Below are 16,846 nucleotides of genomic sequence, written 5' to 3'. Positions count from 1 at the left end.
TTATTTAAAAAAAATTACAGATTTGTCGGTTTTAGATAAAGCATTGTTGGGTGCCTTTCTCGAACATAATTCTCTGTTTTGCTGATGTCTTCTGCTTTAGTTTTATTGTGTGCTTATCTTATCTTATATATGTTTTAATTGTATTTTTTAATTTTTTAATTCAATTTTTTTTAAATTTATGTTTACTCTAATTGCCATACAATTTAGATGGAAGATTTTGTAAAATAATCAGTAGACATAGTACTATGTCTACTGATTATTTGTCTAACATTATAAGTCTTGACTATGATCTATACCTAGCTATTACAAATCCCCATTTCTAATCCTTCTTCGATGCAATCCTTTTCACTTTTTTCAGGTTGCGAGATAGAAAGCAGTTGGAGAAGGTAGCAAAATGCATATGTGGCATCATTTAACTTCTTTACTACAATGGTTCAACAGTTAAAATTTTTCTACAAGGCAAGAGATGGAATATGACCTAATGAGCCATATGTTACTCATACAATCAGATATCTGTAATACACAAGAAATAAAGTGGCCAGGCCACTCATAACGAGTACCTCGAATTATCACAACACGTCAATATTGTCGCGGTGTCTAATTGATACGTTATAATAAAGAAGTTAAATTATGTTGCATATGCCTTTTGCTACCTTCTTCAACTGTATCAACTGCTTTCTATCTCACAACTCTGCTCAAAAAAGCTAATTTGTAATTCGAATTTCTCCCTCCCACCTAATTTTCCGTGTTTTATCAGTTATTAGAAAGTCACCTTCTTACTCCATTTGTTTGAACCAAACCGTAGCATTTTCATGACAAGTTTTGGAGATCAGTACGTGGAAGTGTGCACAACGTTCTTTATTATTTCAGATTTATTTTATCCTTAATGATAGTAAATCTTTTGATTTATAAGTAACAGCTCCGCCAAGGTGCATTTGGTTGACTTAACGGCCCACATTCACACGGAAAACATCAAAAAACAAAACCGTCCCTTATCAATCCTGCGGGATATGACAAATATTAACTTTGGTTTATTTTAGCGACGTCCCGTTACACTATGCCACCTTGCGAACGAACCTGCGAGCTATCTAGGAAAAAGAACGTAATATCCCATCTTGTGATCGCAATATCATCCTTAGTTTATCGTGATAGGGTTGTTAGATATTTCAATAAGACGCATCTTAAGCTTTGTATAGATAACCACATGTGGAGATTTTTAGTTTTTGTGGTTAGCCCTACGTTTGGAGACGGATGTTTGGTCGCTTTTATTAATTAGCTTGTATTTTAGTTTCATAAGTATATTGACAGAAATTTTAGGCGCCGAATTAGGTTTATTTAGCGCCTTGTTTTCAAGAACTCGCTAATCAGAACTATAGATTAAGTAAATTTTACCTCACACTTTTGTTTGACTGTTCTTTATCCCATTAGTATATATGTATACACATATTTACGGCCAGTTATGTAACGTGATTTGCGTAAAATGGCACAAATTAATACATTATATGCATTACTAAACCGACTATTTGATGAATAAATGCGTAATATTATATGGAAAATCCATAGTCACTCTATGGATACATTAATAAAAAATCTTAATTCCGCTTTTTTTTATTTTTTATTTATTCATAAGAAGATTCACAGCACAATACAAAAATAGATGAATATACCTATACATAACAACATGGGCCAATTATAAATCTTCACAAATAGTTTAATTTAAATGAATATACATAACAAGAAGGTACCTAAACATTTCAAAAAAATTTAGTGTTAAACAAAACAATAACAATAAACAGAAAAACAGAATTTAATTTGTTGACAATGAAAATGAAGTCAATACATTTCATTCATCCTGGTTAAAATAATTTTGTACCAGAGCTCTCCTTGCTGCCTCCACACTCCAAGCGAACATATCAATGTCCACCGTTGAGTTATTGAATTAATTTGCTGCCCTAACCATAAAGTTCCTCCTAATTTTAAATAACATAGAAACTCTAACAAACATACAATCAAGAAACAAGACATGTATTTAATTTAATAACAGTATTTATAATAAATTTTTTTACTATTATATATAATAGTAAGGTTTTCGTAAGCGCGTCGAAATAACGGTAAACATGTGTGAACAAAAAATAAGGGTTTCATCACGTTTCATAGTCACGTAGTAGTCTCTCGTAACTTATGCCGATTTATTGTTCTACCGAATTTCCAAATAACAGGTCTTGTTTCGTAGGCTTTTTATATTTTATATGGAGCCCTACAGTGGACCAGTACTAGAACCAAATTAAATTGTTAATAAATCATATTTTTTTGGTTGAACTTAGAAGATTGTTAGATTTAGTTAGTTAGTTAGTTGTTAAGATGTTATTTTTTTTGTTTCAGTGGTGTAAAATACTGGAACTAAATTTCGAATTAAATATATACAAAATAATTAGCCACTATGCTTTCAGTCATTATTCATCTATCTGTCAGGATTTTTTTAATATTATTAGCACCTATAATTTAACTACTAATGCCATAGAAAAAAATACCTTTAACCTTCCCATAACAAATAATAATAATAAATCAGTGGCACTACAACCTCTTTAGGTCTTGTCCTCAGATTTCTGCATTTGTTTCATGATCATTTTTAAATCTAATAGGCGAGTAGGTGATCAGCCTTCAGTGCCTGACACACGCCGTCGACTTTTTGGGTCAGACATGTCGGTTTCCTCACGATGTTTTCCTTCACCGTTTGAGCAAATGTTAAATGCGCACATAGAATGAAACTCCATTGGTGCACAGCCGGGGATCGAACCTACGACCTCAGGTATGAGAGTCGCACGCTGAAGCCACTAGGCGACCACTGCTCAATAATACTTCATATGAATTCAGTCAGTGTTTAACTATTGCTATATAATAAAAAGCCTTTCGTAAGTAAAGTCTAGATGACCTTTCGCGTAATCAAAATAAAACTCTCTCTATAAAAAATTTCATAGAAATCTGGCAGTAGGTCACCAATGTTTTAAATCATTTTCCTTATATTTTCCTCGTATGTTAATATGTTTGTCACGTAAGCAGGTCCAGTGTAAGGTGTGTTTACACTGTGCATCATCCATCAAGGGCGTTATCACACAATATCCTGTGTGAGCTACAAATGTCTAGACTAGACCGTTTTTAACTTATAATATGAGTTCCTATATAGTCTCTGCTATAGTATATTTATTGTACCTTTAAAATGTATTTATCAATATTATTTTAGTTTTCGTCGAATCAGCTTCGTTATGATTATAGGAAAATTAACAATCAAAGCTAACTAGCTAAATTCGAACTAATAATTGAAGCCGCTATTTTTGTTAAATATTTTTTAAAAGCCTAGTATAACGTCTGGGTCGTATAAGATGACAATAATAATAATGTACTTTTAAAGGCGTGACTTTATTTCGCTAAAAAACTACGGTTTGTAATTATCAATGGAGTAGTATTTTTTTTTTAGAAATTATGGATAAATATTTATTATGGATGAATTATTTTACAATCCATAATGATAAAGTTACCTTGAGGAATATTAGATTGAATATGTCTTATTATTTTAAAGTTTATTATGAAAATTAAAAATACAGTCTAAATATTCATAACTCCTTATAAAACAAAATTTACCACGATCGTCCATCACACGTTTATCAAGCACGTAACACTATCTCTCAAGTCAAATATACAACAATGAATTTATTGTTTTCAGTAGACGTGACGAACTCGCCTTAAATCTTCTAAGATAGCTTTTTAATAGAGACACAGTTACAAGTAATTGGTACCTTTAAAGGTTTGCGTATGGCTACAAAATACCTAATACCTGAGACAGATTTAGGTGGAGTGCGGAGACAGCAAGGCGATACTACTACAGTCGAACTCTACGAAAACTAAATACAATTTGATCAACAAATTAGTGTTTTAGAAAAATTATAATGATGGAAATACTTTAAGGATGATATTTAAAACCGAGGCTTCGCCCAATATGACTCTTGTATATCAAATTCATACGGTCTGAACTCTAGTCAGAACCTTAAAACAATTTTATAGTTTTTAAAGTTAAAAAACACACAAAATAATAATAATAATAAAATTAAAAGAAGGTACATTTAAGTGTGTAATGTGTGTGTGTTGTGGTAGCTGCACCTGGCTCAGCATTATGCTGTGCAGACGTGTTCCACTGCGCTGGTCATTCTGTTAGTTTGCACCTCCGTGTAAATAAAGAAGTCTGTAAACGTAGTAACGTAACGTAGTTATTTGTTAGTAAAACTACTATGGTAAGTACTTAGACACACATGTTGCGACAAAATCTGGTCTTAAACCTGATCTCTCATTTTTACCAGATTTTTATAAAGCTCTAGATATAGTATATAAGATACACTATATTGGTAAGTCAAATGCAACCGCAAAATCCTCATAGATCCAAGAAGATTCTGTAACATCTTTCCTAATCTTATGTTTTATTTAGCACTACACAAGTACTTATCCATAGTGTATACACAAATCCTCATTCACACACAGGCAGTTAAACAACCATTATTCTTTTTAATAACCTCTTTGATTAGAATGGAGCTGTCAAATTACACAAAGGCTGTTTGGCAATTCACAAGGCTATTTCCTATGATTTATTGGGTTAATTCGTGCCTTAACATGTATTTAAATTATACTTATTTGTTACTTGACAATTTGAAGATTAACTTTCTTTGACGATACCGATTGCTAAAGGAGAGTGTTGTTTTCGTAACCTAATTTACCATCTGCAATGGGAACAGCTGGAGGTTCTTCCTCGTCAATTCTTTGTCAATTAGGCTTAGATGCTTTATTAAAGTTGAACCTTTCGAAAAATTGTTTTCCCGGGAATCGAAGCTCTGTCGCTCTTTTATCAACTAAGGCACGTTTTTCACAGAAGTTATCAAGGTCATAGTTTAAAATAAGAATATTAAAAACAATTGAATATGTTTGAGATTTTGCTAAGTTAGTATTTTTTTTTATTTTAATAAAACAGAATTCTTTACAAACCCCTATCTTTCGCATCTTAGTAACTCTAAAAAACAATATTTCATTCCAAACATCAATTTTTTTCAAAAATTCACTTAATTATTCCACAGTGGTTCGTTTATTCGTAGAATGACCATCGATTGGAAATAAAGATAACAAAGGACAAGTTGTTTTGACGTTGATAATTTGCAGTAACTAAAAACTATAAAATGTCCCAAAAACGGTATTTTGACCACCTGTTTTGGTCCTATATCCAATCATCTTTAATTTGGAGAAATTTATATTTTGTGCGTTACGCGGGAACGTCAACAAAATAGGTTGTAAATGTTTTGAATAGGGAAATACATCGCTCAAGTAAAGTTTTTTTTTTATTCTTGAAGATTTGTAATTTGGTAATTTAAAGCAAAAACTTCTGAATCAAATTTAAACCTTTTTAATTTTTATTACATGATTTAATAAATAAAAATACAGCTGAAAAAATACGATTAAGGTAATATTAATGTCGCGCACACGTCAGAAATGTATTAAATTTTGACATACATTACACTTCGTACTAAGTCAGGTTTAGATCGGTTGCTCTTAAGTGTAAGCAGCAAACGCAAAACCCAAATAATGACACTGGTCATATTAGCCGGTACTTAATTATGGTAATCATTTATTTATTTATTTATTTATTTATTGGGAAACCAGACAGATACATCCTTATAATAAAAACAAAGTCAAAAATAAAACACAATACAAACACATTGGATGCATCCACAACAGGTTACACTTATACAACCATAAAAATAACACATGACAACAACACACATAATAATAGTAGAGAGTTAAGACATTAAGAGCTGCTTTATTTTATTCTTAAACAAAGCAGTAGTGGAGTGCGAAAAAGGGTCAATGTTTTTAATTGAATCTAGAGAAGAACACATCCTGTGAAGAGGCTCGCGGAACCCAATGTTGGTTCTGGGAGTCTGAAAATTAAAAGTTCTATGTAAGCGTAGAGACCTGGCAGGAACATTAAATGGTATGAGTTCAAGAAGATCTGAACAACTTATTTCATTTACGCATATTTTTCTCACTGTGACACAATCTATTAGATTACGTCTAGTACTCAGAGAAGGTAATTTATATTTTTTTTAAAGTTCCTTGTAATTAGCCCTACCACTATTCATCCGATAATTTAAAATGCGTAACAAAACATTTACACAATGCCTATGAATATCGTTATAGTAACAATAAAAACTAATCAATAAATAGTTTTTGCTTATTCTGTTGTCTCTACGTAGCGCGGCCACGCACGTTTTTTGTCGCTAAACGCTCAGGCCATCTGGCAAGGATTTTTTCTTAACAAAAAACGCCTGACCCTTTCTTACCTTTTGTGCTGGCCCTCGTTTTTTCAACTCACAATATGTTAAATTAGCGTATTAGTAAATTACAAAAGAACTGATGAAAATTTTGATTGAACTAACGGATTGCTAACGGTAGGGTTTTTTGTATTTGAACAATGAGTTTTCAATATTCGGTACTTTATGGGCATTCATATGATTATAATTAACAATAAATAAAAATTACACAATTACAAACTGGAAATTGAGTATATCTAATATATATTTAAATGCATTATAACTAATGTCTTGGCGTGGTTGCTCAAATCAAATTTAAAAACTAAATTTAAAACAGTTATACATATATATTGTATCATAAATTGTAATAAAAAGTGTCATTGATTTAATTTAAAAAAGAATTTATTTAGAGTGTATATCGATTAAATGAAGCCTGGAAAAAAACTATAAAAGTCTGTTGTTTTACAACGACTTTTATATGTTTTTATGTATTAATGCGACTAATCACTGATGTCGTAGGTTCGATCCCCGGCTGTACACAAATTAACTTTCTGACTATGTGCGCATCTAACACTCGCTCGGACTACATCGTGAGGATGATGCTGAGGATCGTCTATGACTTAAAAATGACAATGTATTAAATTAAATAGTAGTAGTAGATACCTTACTTATAACCAAAAAAATATTATAAAAAAACTCTGGTATCCTGTAATGCACAGGCTTTGTTATTCCTGTTTTATATTAAATATATTATATTATCAATGCATTACACAATTTAATTGATTTTTGTATAAGTATGTAATAATTGTTAACTCTGTTTTATGTTTATGTTTGAATGTTTTTCCGTTTTTGACTTTTGTGTATAATGTAATTGTTAGATATGTATAGTAAGTAGGATTCCTGATAAATATATTTTATTATTGACTATTACATACAAGTATGTTTATACACTATGTACATATATATATTATATGATCGGCATTTACATTTCTATAGTATCTTTATAACTATCTCAACCCTATTATGAATAAAACAGAAATTAAATTACAAAGCCTTATAAACGATATTAATCCAGACATGACAGAAACAAATTGCAATTTAAGACAGACTTTAATAACTGTTAGCTTTAAATGTAAAATTATCGTCAGATTTTAAGGCATTTGTTAAGCTCAAATCACAAGTGGGCCGTTATCTGTCTGGGTTATCAACTGCAATTTCGTAAGTTCAAACGTACCGACTCTAGTGCCAATCGAATGAAAAAAAATGTCCCGGTCGATCAAATGGTTCATTCACTCAGGAGTGAATGTAATATCGCTCGATCTTCGCTCATTGTGTATCTACAATACCTTCGCATGCGGGGGCTGAAAGAACTGCACTTATGCATCGGAATTCGCGAAATATAATGGAGCATTCTTGTTATATGATAATATTGATTTTTGATTTCCGTTACCTATTCAATGTTACTTATTGGGTATTAATTTTATCGTTCTGTTTGTTCTGTGCACAGCTGTTGTGCTTAAGGGTATAGTGTAGCTAAATTATTTGGTTTTACAACGTTATGTTGTATATTACTGAACATCCACTTTTGGAGTTCCATGATGATCAGAACTAAGCTACTAATCAAAGGATTGAATCGTATTACTACGATGTACATTAAAAGCTTTATACAAAACTAATTCTACTACTACTACGGCCGTATAAAACCTTATTGACTCAGGACCACAGTCTTTAACTCTATTGTTATTTATAGGTCTGCTTTTACCAACACTAACTGGTGAACTAAAAACACATTGATATATGAAACGAATAAATACTGCGTATTGATGAAGCTTTATTTTTATTTCATTTAAAATTTAGAAATAATTAAATCTGAGTTTGATTCCATGAAAGATGGGCCCGGTGCTGGTATGGGATGCAACCTGTTCAGACAAGACCTTTCCCATCTACATGGAACAAACAACAGAGCTTATGATGTGGCTGAAAACGCTAAAGCTTGCAAATACAGGAGTCTAGACTCCGAATATGATTTTGTCCCGTTCAGCGTTGAGACCCACGGTACCGGGGGGTCCTAGGTCCTAGTCCTAGCTATAAGGCTTTTAAGGGGAAATATCTAAAAGATTAGTCGCCATTACAGGAGACAGAAGAGCAGCTACCTCGGACAAAGAATTAGTCGAGCTATTCAAAGGGGGAACGCTGCCAGTATCTTCGGAACCTTGCCTTCAACAATAAATAAAAATTACACAATTACAAACTGGAAATTGAGTATATCTAATATATATTTAAATGCATTATAACTAATGTCTTGGCGTGGTTGCTCAAATCAAATTTAAAAACTAACTTGCCTTTTAATAATATATTTTAAAGTTGGTTAATATTAAAATAGTTTCAATAATATTATGGTCACATATTTTATTATTAAAACACTTGTTTTTAGTTCGAATATTTAATACATAAGGAAAAAATAATTCGTTAACTACAATTAGGTATCAATTTTACATTAAAGCCAAAGTGCTCAAAGTGAGTGTTTAAATCATTTCTTTAAGCTTTTTTATACTAAGTATAAAGTTACACCTTGTTTAGACAAATTTATATGGGAAACGAAGGCAAGATCAGGACAGTAATGGCAATCCAAGAACTGGCTTGTAGAACTTCACAATCATTAAGGAAATACCTTTAACTATGTTATTTATCTTTGTAATAAAGTTATAAATATAATCATATATTGCTATCTAAACGGATATTTACTTTAGTTATATGTGAATTCAAGGTGAACTTTAAGATGTTTGTCTTTAGGGCTTGTGTTTACAAAATATGATTTAATGTGAATTAACGATGTAATTGTTAAATGTTGCATGCTCAACATCCCCATTGCCCTTCGTGACTCACAAGCCATTTCGATGTTGTATTTATCGAAACATTTCGTGTGACACGCTGCAGACGCCGATATTCTGTGCGCAGCTTAAACCGGTGCACCTTCATTATTCTAAAGCCTGTCATAGTGATGAATTCACTGTAAAAAAATCTATTTTCCTGTATTATTAATTTGTTTTTACGTTCATATGAAGGAAATACTTATTAAACGTTACATAAGAACGTAATCTAATTAGTAGACATGGTTGGTATAACCAACGCAATTATATTAAAGTACCTACTATCAATATTGTCATGAATTTAATATTTTGCATACTTTTTTGTTTGTTATAAATTTCATATAATGTATGAATTCTATTCTCTTTATTTCTTTTCTATATGACACATTGGAGAACTTAAATTGGTTAATTTGTGAAGGGTCTACGTGTTTAAATCTGGAATATGAAAACAAAAGCTGCACTGCAATCAGGGGAAGGTCTAGTAAGTTGGGCAGAGGCCACAGGTCACACGTCGTGGTACGGACCTCGCCGCCCCGCCCTCACTACAGATGGTCTACCGCGGTACGGTCAGACTAACCCAGAAAAATAACACGTAAGCTTAAAGTAGGTTCAGCGTATTTTGATTAGTAAGTATTCTCAATATCGAAAAGTAAACATTGCGAATACCAACTCATAGACTCAGTACGAAATTCTTCAACTATTTTGTATTGTATGTCTGTTTTTAGTCTTACTAACAGAAAAACATTATAATAAATTGGATACAAGTAAGGCCTTTTCAATACCGTTATATAAAACAGGAAACGACCAGTAGAATGTAGAATTACATTTTAGAGATATTTTTAACGATTATACTTTATTTTTAAGTCCGGAGTAGCACCCAAAAGATAACTTACTGCCCACTATTTATTATCATACTGTAGCTAAGTGTATATTTTTGTGCTGACAGTACGCAAAGGAAAATACTTAATCCCATTTTTTCCACCCTTTCAGGGGGGGCGTGCAAGGCGGGGACGGCGCGTGGCCTCTGGCTAGCCCGGACCTGCGCATAGCCAAGGAATATGAAAGCCTTTATTAACTATGTGTTGAATTTTAATAAGGATTTAAAATTCTATCGTAAAACCAAATTTTAGATAACATTACATGTATAATTTATTTATAATCGGTTAGCCTTGTATTTTGAATCTTCATGGTTTTACATAACGAACTTACTTACAAATAATCATATTTTAATTATGAAGGTTGAATGATAGATAGGAGGTTTACATAAATTGACCACATCACAAATTCAAACACCAAAGAAAGAAATTATTTTTTAAAGAAAGAAAGATGTTTATTCCCTAGTTTTTAGTTACATTATGTCCACAGCTCGATGGCGTATTAGGCCTGTGGGTGTATCAGCTACTTACAGTCTACCTCAGAGAGATCTATATAAGTGTGAGTGTGTGCTGTGAACTTGATAATCTGTATGTACAGAAGTAATTTATAATCTCAATTTATAATAATCAAACAACCAATTATTCTGATTTTCAGAGCGTATTGAAAAAAACAGTTTTGTACTGAAATACTACATATAGTGATATACTACATAAAACATGTAGCCGCTGATTATTACTATTTCATTTAACATACAAAATGTATGATTGTATAATGATATGGGATTATAATTCGACACACTTGCAGTTTTACAACCTCATATTATTATGTTCCGCGCTTTGTTAATTGTTTACCCTCAAATCTTAAAATAACGTTCTGAAAATTTCCCTTTGATTATGATTACTTGGTAAGAGGAATTTAATATAGATGTAAGATTATGTATAAGATATTTGCATTATTTTTTCTCTCTCTCTCTCTCTCTCGGGTTGTTGTACTATTTTCGTTATTAATTGTATTTCATTATTATTCTTTAGTTTATAAAGAATTTAATTGATACTGTGGTGTTCTTAACGTAACCAATGTTAAACTGTTTGGGTTTTATGTATATGTGTAAAGCAATAATAAAAAATAAAAAATTGATAACAATAAATGCATTCTTTGCTGGTTGAGTCCATCATCGTGTTTTGTGATACTACCGAAGGAGTATGAACTACATGAAGTTGTGTAAGATTTAGAATTCAGACATGGCACTTATGAATGTCAAATCCAATGAGTTTCTTCATAGTCAAGTCGCGCGCATAGCGCTGAGTTTCGTCTCTTTATACGACAAAGATCTTTAGAGAAAACTGGTTAATAATAATTTATCCCAAGGTTAAAAGTTCGTTATAAAATTAAGTGAAAATTACATGCTAATTTATTATATTCAAATGAATTTTTTTATTCAAACTGCAACTGGTTTGCATTGTTTTTTTTATTGTAAATTATACGGTTAGTATTTTTTATAAAAAAAAACATTAGGGTGAGATACCGAGATAAAAGAACTCGTTGCACCGTAATTTACACTGATTTTTCAGGTAAAAAAATTAAAGAGAAGATATGCATTGTATGAATTATAAACCTAAATAAGTACATTTTTTATCAGGTTATAAACCTGTCTTATAATTCATTTTAAAGATTATACATAGTAGAAACACAGTGGTTTAACATATGTGCCTGGTATATACATAGTATGTTACAAAGAAAAAAATGTTACACATGATAAGATTTAATTCAATTTTGACAGCTTAACCCAACAACCTTTCAACAGCCTCAGATGATCATCAGATTTTAAACTCACTAAAATATAATTGCTATAGTCCTAAGATTTGTAATAAGTACTGAATAAGGATTCCCCGTCTTTATTTGGTCAAAGATAGATGCAACACGAGAATATTTCAACTGAAATGAGCGCGTCTAACAAAACAAATGCATCAGTTTTATAAAATTACATTATTATTAACTTCAAGACGGATAAAACAGGGTCACCTAGAGTACATGATATCGCCAATGTACAGTTAAGTTTCCAAATCGTCGCTTAGATGACATCTAAAGGCGGAAGACGGACAGCACCGTTGTGTCATGGTATGAGCAGAGCAATGGGCAATTTGAGGGGCAGCAGAGCGGCTAGATCGTTAACTGAGTTGACGCGTGTCATTGTGACTGCTTTCAATCTTCGGTCACGGTTCAGGCAAGCTTTTGTTTCGTAAATGACCAAATATAGTGGACTACATACGTCTCACGAGTTCACGTTGTTGTGAGGTCAAGATCATTTATTCATATAGGTAACATAATGTACACTTATGAACGTCAAAATAAAGAAATATATACTAAATGCTTTAATTTTACATTTACTGCCAGTTCTGAAATCAAGGGCGTAGAACGGAAGAGAAGAACTGGCAATAAACTCTCTTTTTAATCGCCAAGTTTTTTCTTTTACACAACGTTTGTAAGGAGCTGCAACCATTACACCATGTTCCATATTATGACATCTTGAGTAATAAATAATAATAAAATAAATTAAAAACAATGATTTGTCCTCTATCAGCAGGAGGCATGGTGAAATAGAAGCACGCACTTACATACTCGTGAGAACAACACGCAAATACGTAGTAAAAACAACTAATATCACCGCAAATATTAAAATTTGTACGGTCGATGTTCGAATTTTGTCCAATAAAGTTATTATATAGGCAGGGATAGTTATTTTTTATGATAAATCCGCTCAATCATTATATACATATATAAACAAATTAATAATGAAATTTTAATAAAAAAAATATTGTGATTTTTACATGAAATATGGAGCAGAATTTTAACTGTTAAGTACTATGAATAAGAGTGTTAAACCAATAATAATGCGTTTTTCATTTGATATTATATTAATTAATTTATATTTCAACAAAAAAATTTTTAAATAATTAGCTCGTTTTTCTTAATTTTTAATCTATATATTATAAATGTTTCCTTATCGCTTTACCTCACACGATCAATACAGGATGTTAATGAAAATAGTCAACAAAGAGTGACGATGGCCGAAATTCAAAGGGTATGACAAATTGTTTTTCATATTTACCGCCATCACGAAATGTTCTACTTGCCCGCTTTGAAGAAAAAATAAGTAATCCATGTGGTGAATAAATCTGCGATCCAAGGATACTATTTGATATATTAATAGTTTATAATTACATATAGCACAAAAACCAGCTCTTTGCTTTAATAAGCGCATACAAAGGTTTTAATGTCTATGCCTGCTCACTATTTTTTAAAATTTGAACTTAAAATAATTGAATCTTTTAGTGATTTATTTTTCCATAAGGTATGCCATAGAATACCTTATTTTAATCTTCTATAGAATGCTATAAAAACGCGGGAAAAGGATAAGCCAAAGATTAAACATCGGCATTTCTTTTTACCATAGAACGATAGTGGTCCGATTGTTACCTTATCAAAGACTAAATATTTAATACAGAATAGTTTGTTACGAGCGATTTCGATATATTTTTAACAAAATTGTATTTTTATATCAATCAAATGATATATAATTGATTAATTTAATTATGAATTAATTTTATTATAAAGCTGTCTAAATAAATATATGGAAATCATAACTTAGATATTAAAATAATAAACACTGAATTTGTTTTCGACATTAATATTTTTTAGGAAGTTTCCTACATTTCGGAATTATTACTATTGCCTCATCTTCTTCGTATTCTTCATACTGTAGGACTGTGCCAGTCTTAAAAAGCCCTAACCGACATCGACATCTTGCTGCCTCCACTCCGCTCTATATTCAGACCCATAATTGTTGTGAACCAAACTTTTACAGCCATCATTCCTTACCATTATCAGCTTGTCAAAACTACCCGGTTCTTTCCTGGCAATATTGCTAAAGTAGCTAAGCACTCGTCTGTAACTATCATAGTTCACAGTCTTGTGATCTTAGTTGCTTGAGAAGGGACTATTGGTTCTTTTTGAATTTATATTCGCAGCATTCTCCATCCAAATATACGTACTATTCCTCCTACTACTATAGAACAATTGTAAATAGTACCTGCATCTATATTATAGATTCTTACATATATATTTTTTTAATTTACTAGTTCAGAGACAACACATTAAATGCAGTCTGTAATATCGAGAAAAATCTTCATATAAGTTACATATTAGTTGCAATCATGTCCGTTTGCATCTCAAGATAACAGATTATTTGTACAGTGTTGTTTGTCAATGATAAGGGTAATTTATAGAGGCCAGTAAAGCCTTTCGTTTATGATTATTTAAGTCGTCCTATTTAATTAATTGTCTTTGCGGTCTTGAGGTTGTGCAAGTCTTTGTAACTAACACCCGTGCCTTAGGAATTTTTATTTTTGAATTATAGTTGTTCAAATGCTTTTATTAAGTTTCCTTAAAAATATTGTAACATTGACTTGAGAATCTTGCTTGGATACAATAACTACTTATATAAAATATATAAATGTGAAAACAAATAAATGCAAAAAAAAATATAGTTATAAATTCAAAGCTCTCTTAAACGTAAATTAATCAATAAAGCTTTTTATAAATATGACGAATATTTAAATGATCCTAATCCTTGTTGCTTCAGTTCAAACAACTTGTATGAATCAAAACTAAGCGATTAAAAAGAGTGGCCTAGAGTTTCTTTAAAATTTTTGGTAGCGTCTCTACCTATAATCTATTTCTGAGTCGGAATTGCATAAAGTATCTTGACTTTTGGAACTCTAACTAAAATTCGTTCTACTAAATTTATTATAGCCACAGATAATTCATTCATATCATTAATCATAACGATTATTGTTAGAAACATAACCTCAACTAGAGCGCACGCGCAAAATGCAAAAACTGTATTTGTCCAATAAAATTTATGCGTACCATTGTCCTGCGGAAATCGTGGGCCCGTCTCCTTAATCGTTTATCGAAAAAATGTCATAAAACGGACCCCATGGTCAGTGCACCATTAGCAATGAACCGTGATTTCTACCATAAAGCAATAATTATTATTCATGGCAACATTTTTTCTACCATTTATCAATATCGGGGACACAGTTGCCATAGAGTGGTTTTAAAATTTTAACATATGTATTTCATAACGCAAATAGCATATGTTAATTTAAGTGTACCATGTTGTTTTATGATAGATTTATTTGAACAAGACAGTTACGACTATTTACGGACATAAAATTATGACGATAACAATGAGTGTTTGCGCTTGTAAATCTCTCCGAATGCCATATTATGTAGTAAGTGATATCTTTTGCAAATCTGTTTAATAGTAGTGCTGTTTTATAACTGGAAAATTTTTGATGATGTTCTAAAACTGTGACCTTATAAACGTAATAATGTCGACTCAACGGGTTCTTGTTTCTTTCCCTAGGTGAAAGGCCGTTCGGGAGCCGAACGGTCATCAGCGAATGGTACGAAATGGTACCTCGGATAATTGATATTTCTCTATTGCGCAATATTAATGTGATTCTTAGAACTATACCATTTGATTTGTTATTTTACTGCAAGATAATTTACATGTATGTGTTTTGTTTTGTCTAATTATTTTGCTACTTAACTAAATGCTTTCTTTATAAATAAATTGTAAGTGGCTCTTCTTCTGCGTGCCAATTTATTACTAAAGGTTGTATGCTTACTTCACTGCCGGGTATCTTGCGCTAGTCCAAACAGTTCCTCGGCGTATGAGATGCCGGTACATATGTAACCACGACTTCAGTCTTTTACTAGCCCATTTCTTTTTTAAATTTTGCCCATCATTAGAAGCTGCAGCGAAACCAGATATGCGATTTTCCGTATTATAAGTCTGCATACACTTTCGTATCATCCTGATTCGTTGACTGGATTCATCTGATGCAAAGCATCCGACGGTAATACCACATCTCTAAAGCGAGCGCTATATAGTATCATATTGCAATACTTATGATAATATATAGTAATACTTACCATCAGGTGAGCCTCCTGCCCGTTTGCCCCCTGTTCTATAAAAAAGAAAAACTTTTTACGTTGATACACACATCAGTGTGCCTTTGTGCCTGACATGACAGTATAAGTCAGGCACAAAAGCCTGATTGCTTGTCTTTAAAGAAAAGTAAAACAATAACTAAACTATCTGTGTGCGATACGGAATCATTATTAATAAAGAGTATGCTATTTTTATGACTTAATCTCTTAATAAACGACTCTGAATATTGTTGTTAGGCTGAAATGTCACATCAGCGCAGGATATAATTTGTATGTATCAGTATTTGGCGATAATTTACTTGCAAATTTGGAAGTCATCGACCTGAAACCTTCGTCCGTTGTTATCACAACAAATTAATTACCGGTCCAGTATCTGTATCATTAGTGTATTGGTGTCGCACTTTCAGGTGGCCTCTATCTTATCTAAAGAGGACGTGCGGGCGTATATACTTCACACATACCGTACAATCAAATACCAACCCTATCTATAACAATTAAAGTTGAAATTGTATCTGCAACAATTTTTTTCTGAAACTTTTCTCACAGTTTTAGACGTAGGATTTTCGTCCGTATGTCCTACGTTGTAGGGGTGTTTTAGGCGTACTTAAAACTCGTTTTTCCGGTAGTTATACTATCCAAGCAGTTAAAAACGACAATGGGCAACTTGTTAGTTGATAGGTATGTAAATAAGTAGATGGATGGTTGGTCACCAATTTCGTACATGATAATAAC

Source organism: Pieris rapae, chromosome 6 (assembly GCF_905147795.1).
Source record: "Pieris rapae chromosome 6, ilPieRapa1.1, whole genome shotgun sequence".
NCBI classification, from domain to species: Eukaryota; Metazoa; Arthropoda; class Insecta; order Lepidoptera; family Pieridae; genus Pieris; species Pieris rapae.
The sequence above is the reverse complement of the archived record's forward strand: the minus strand, read 5'-3'. Positions refer to the sequence as shown.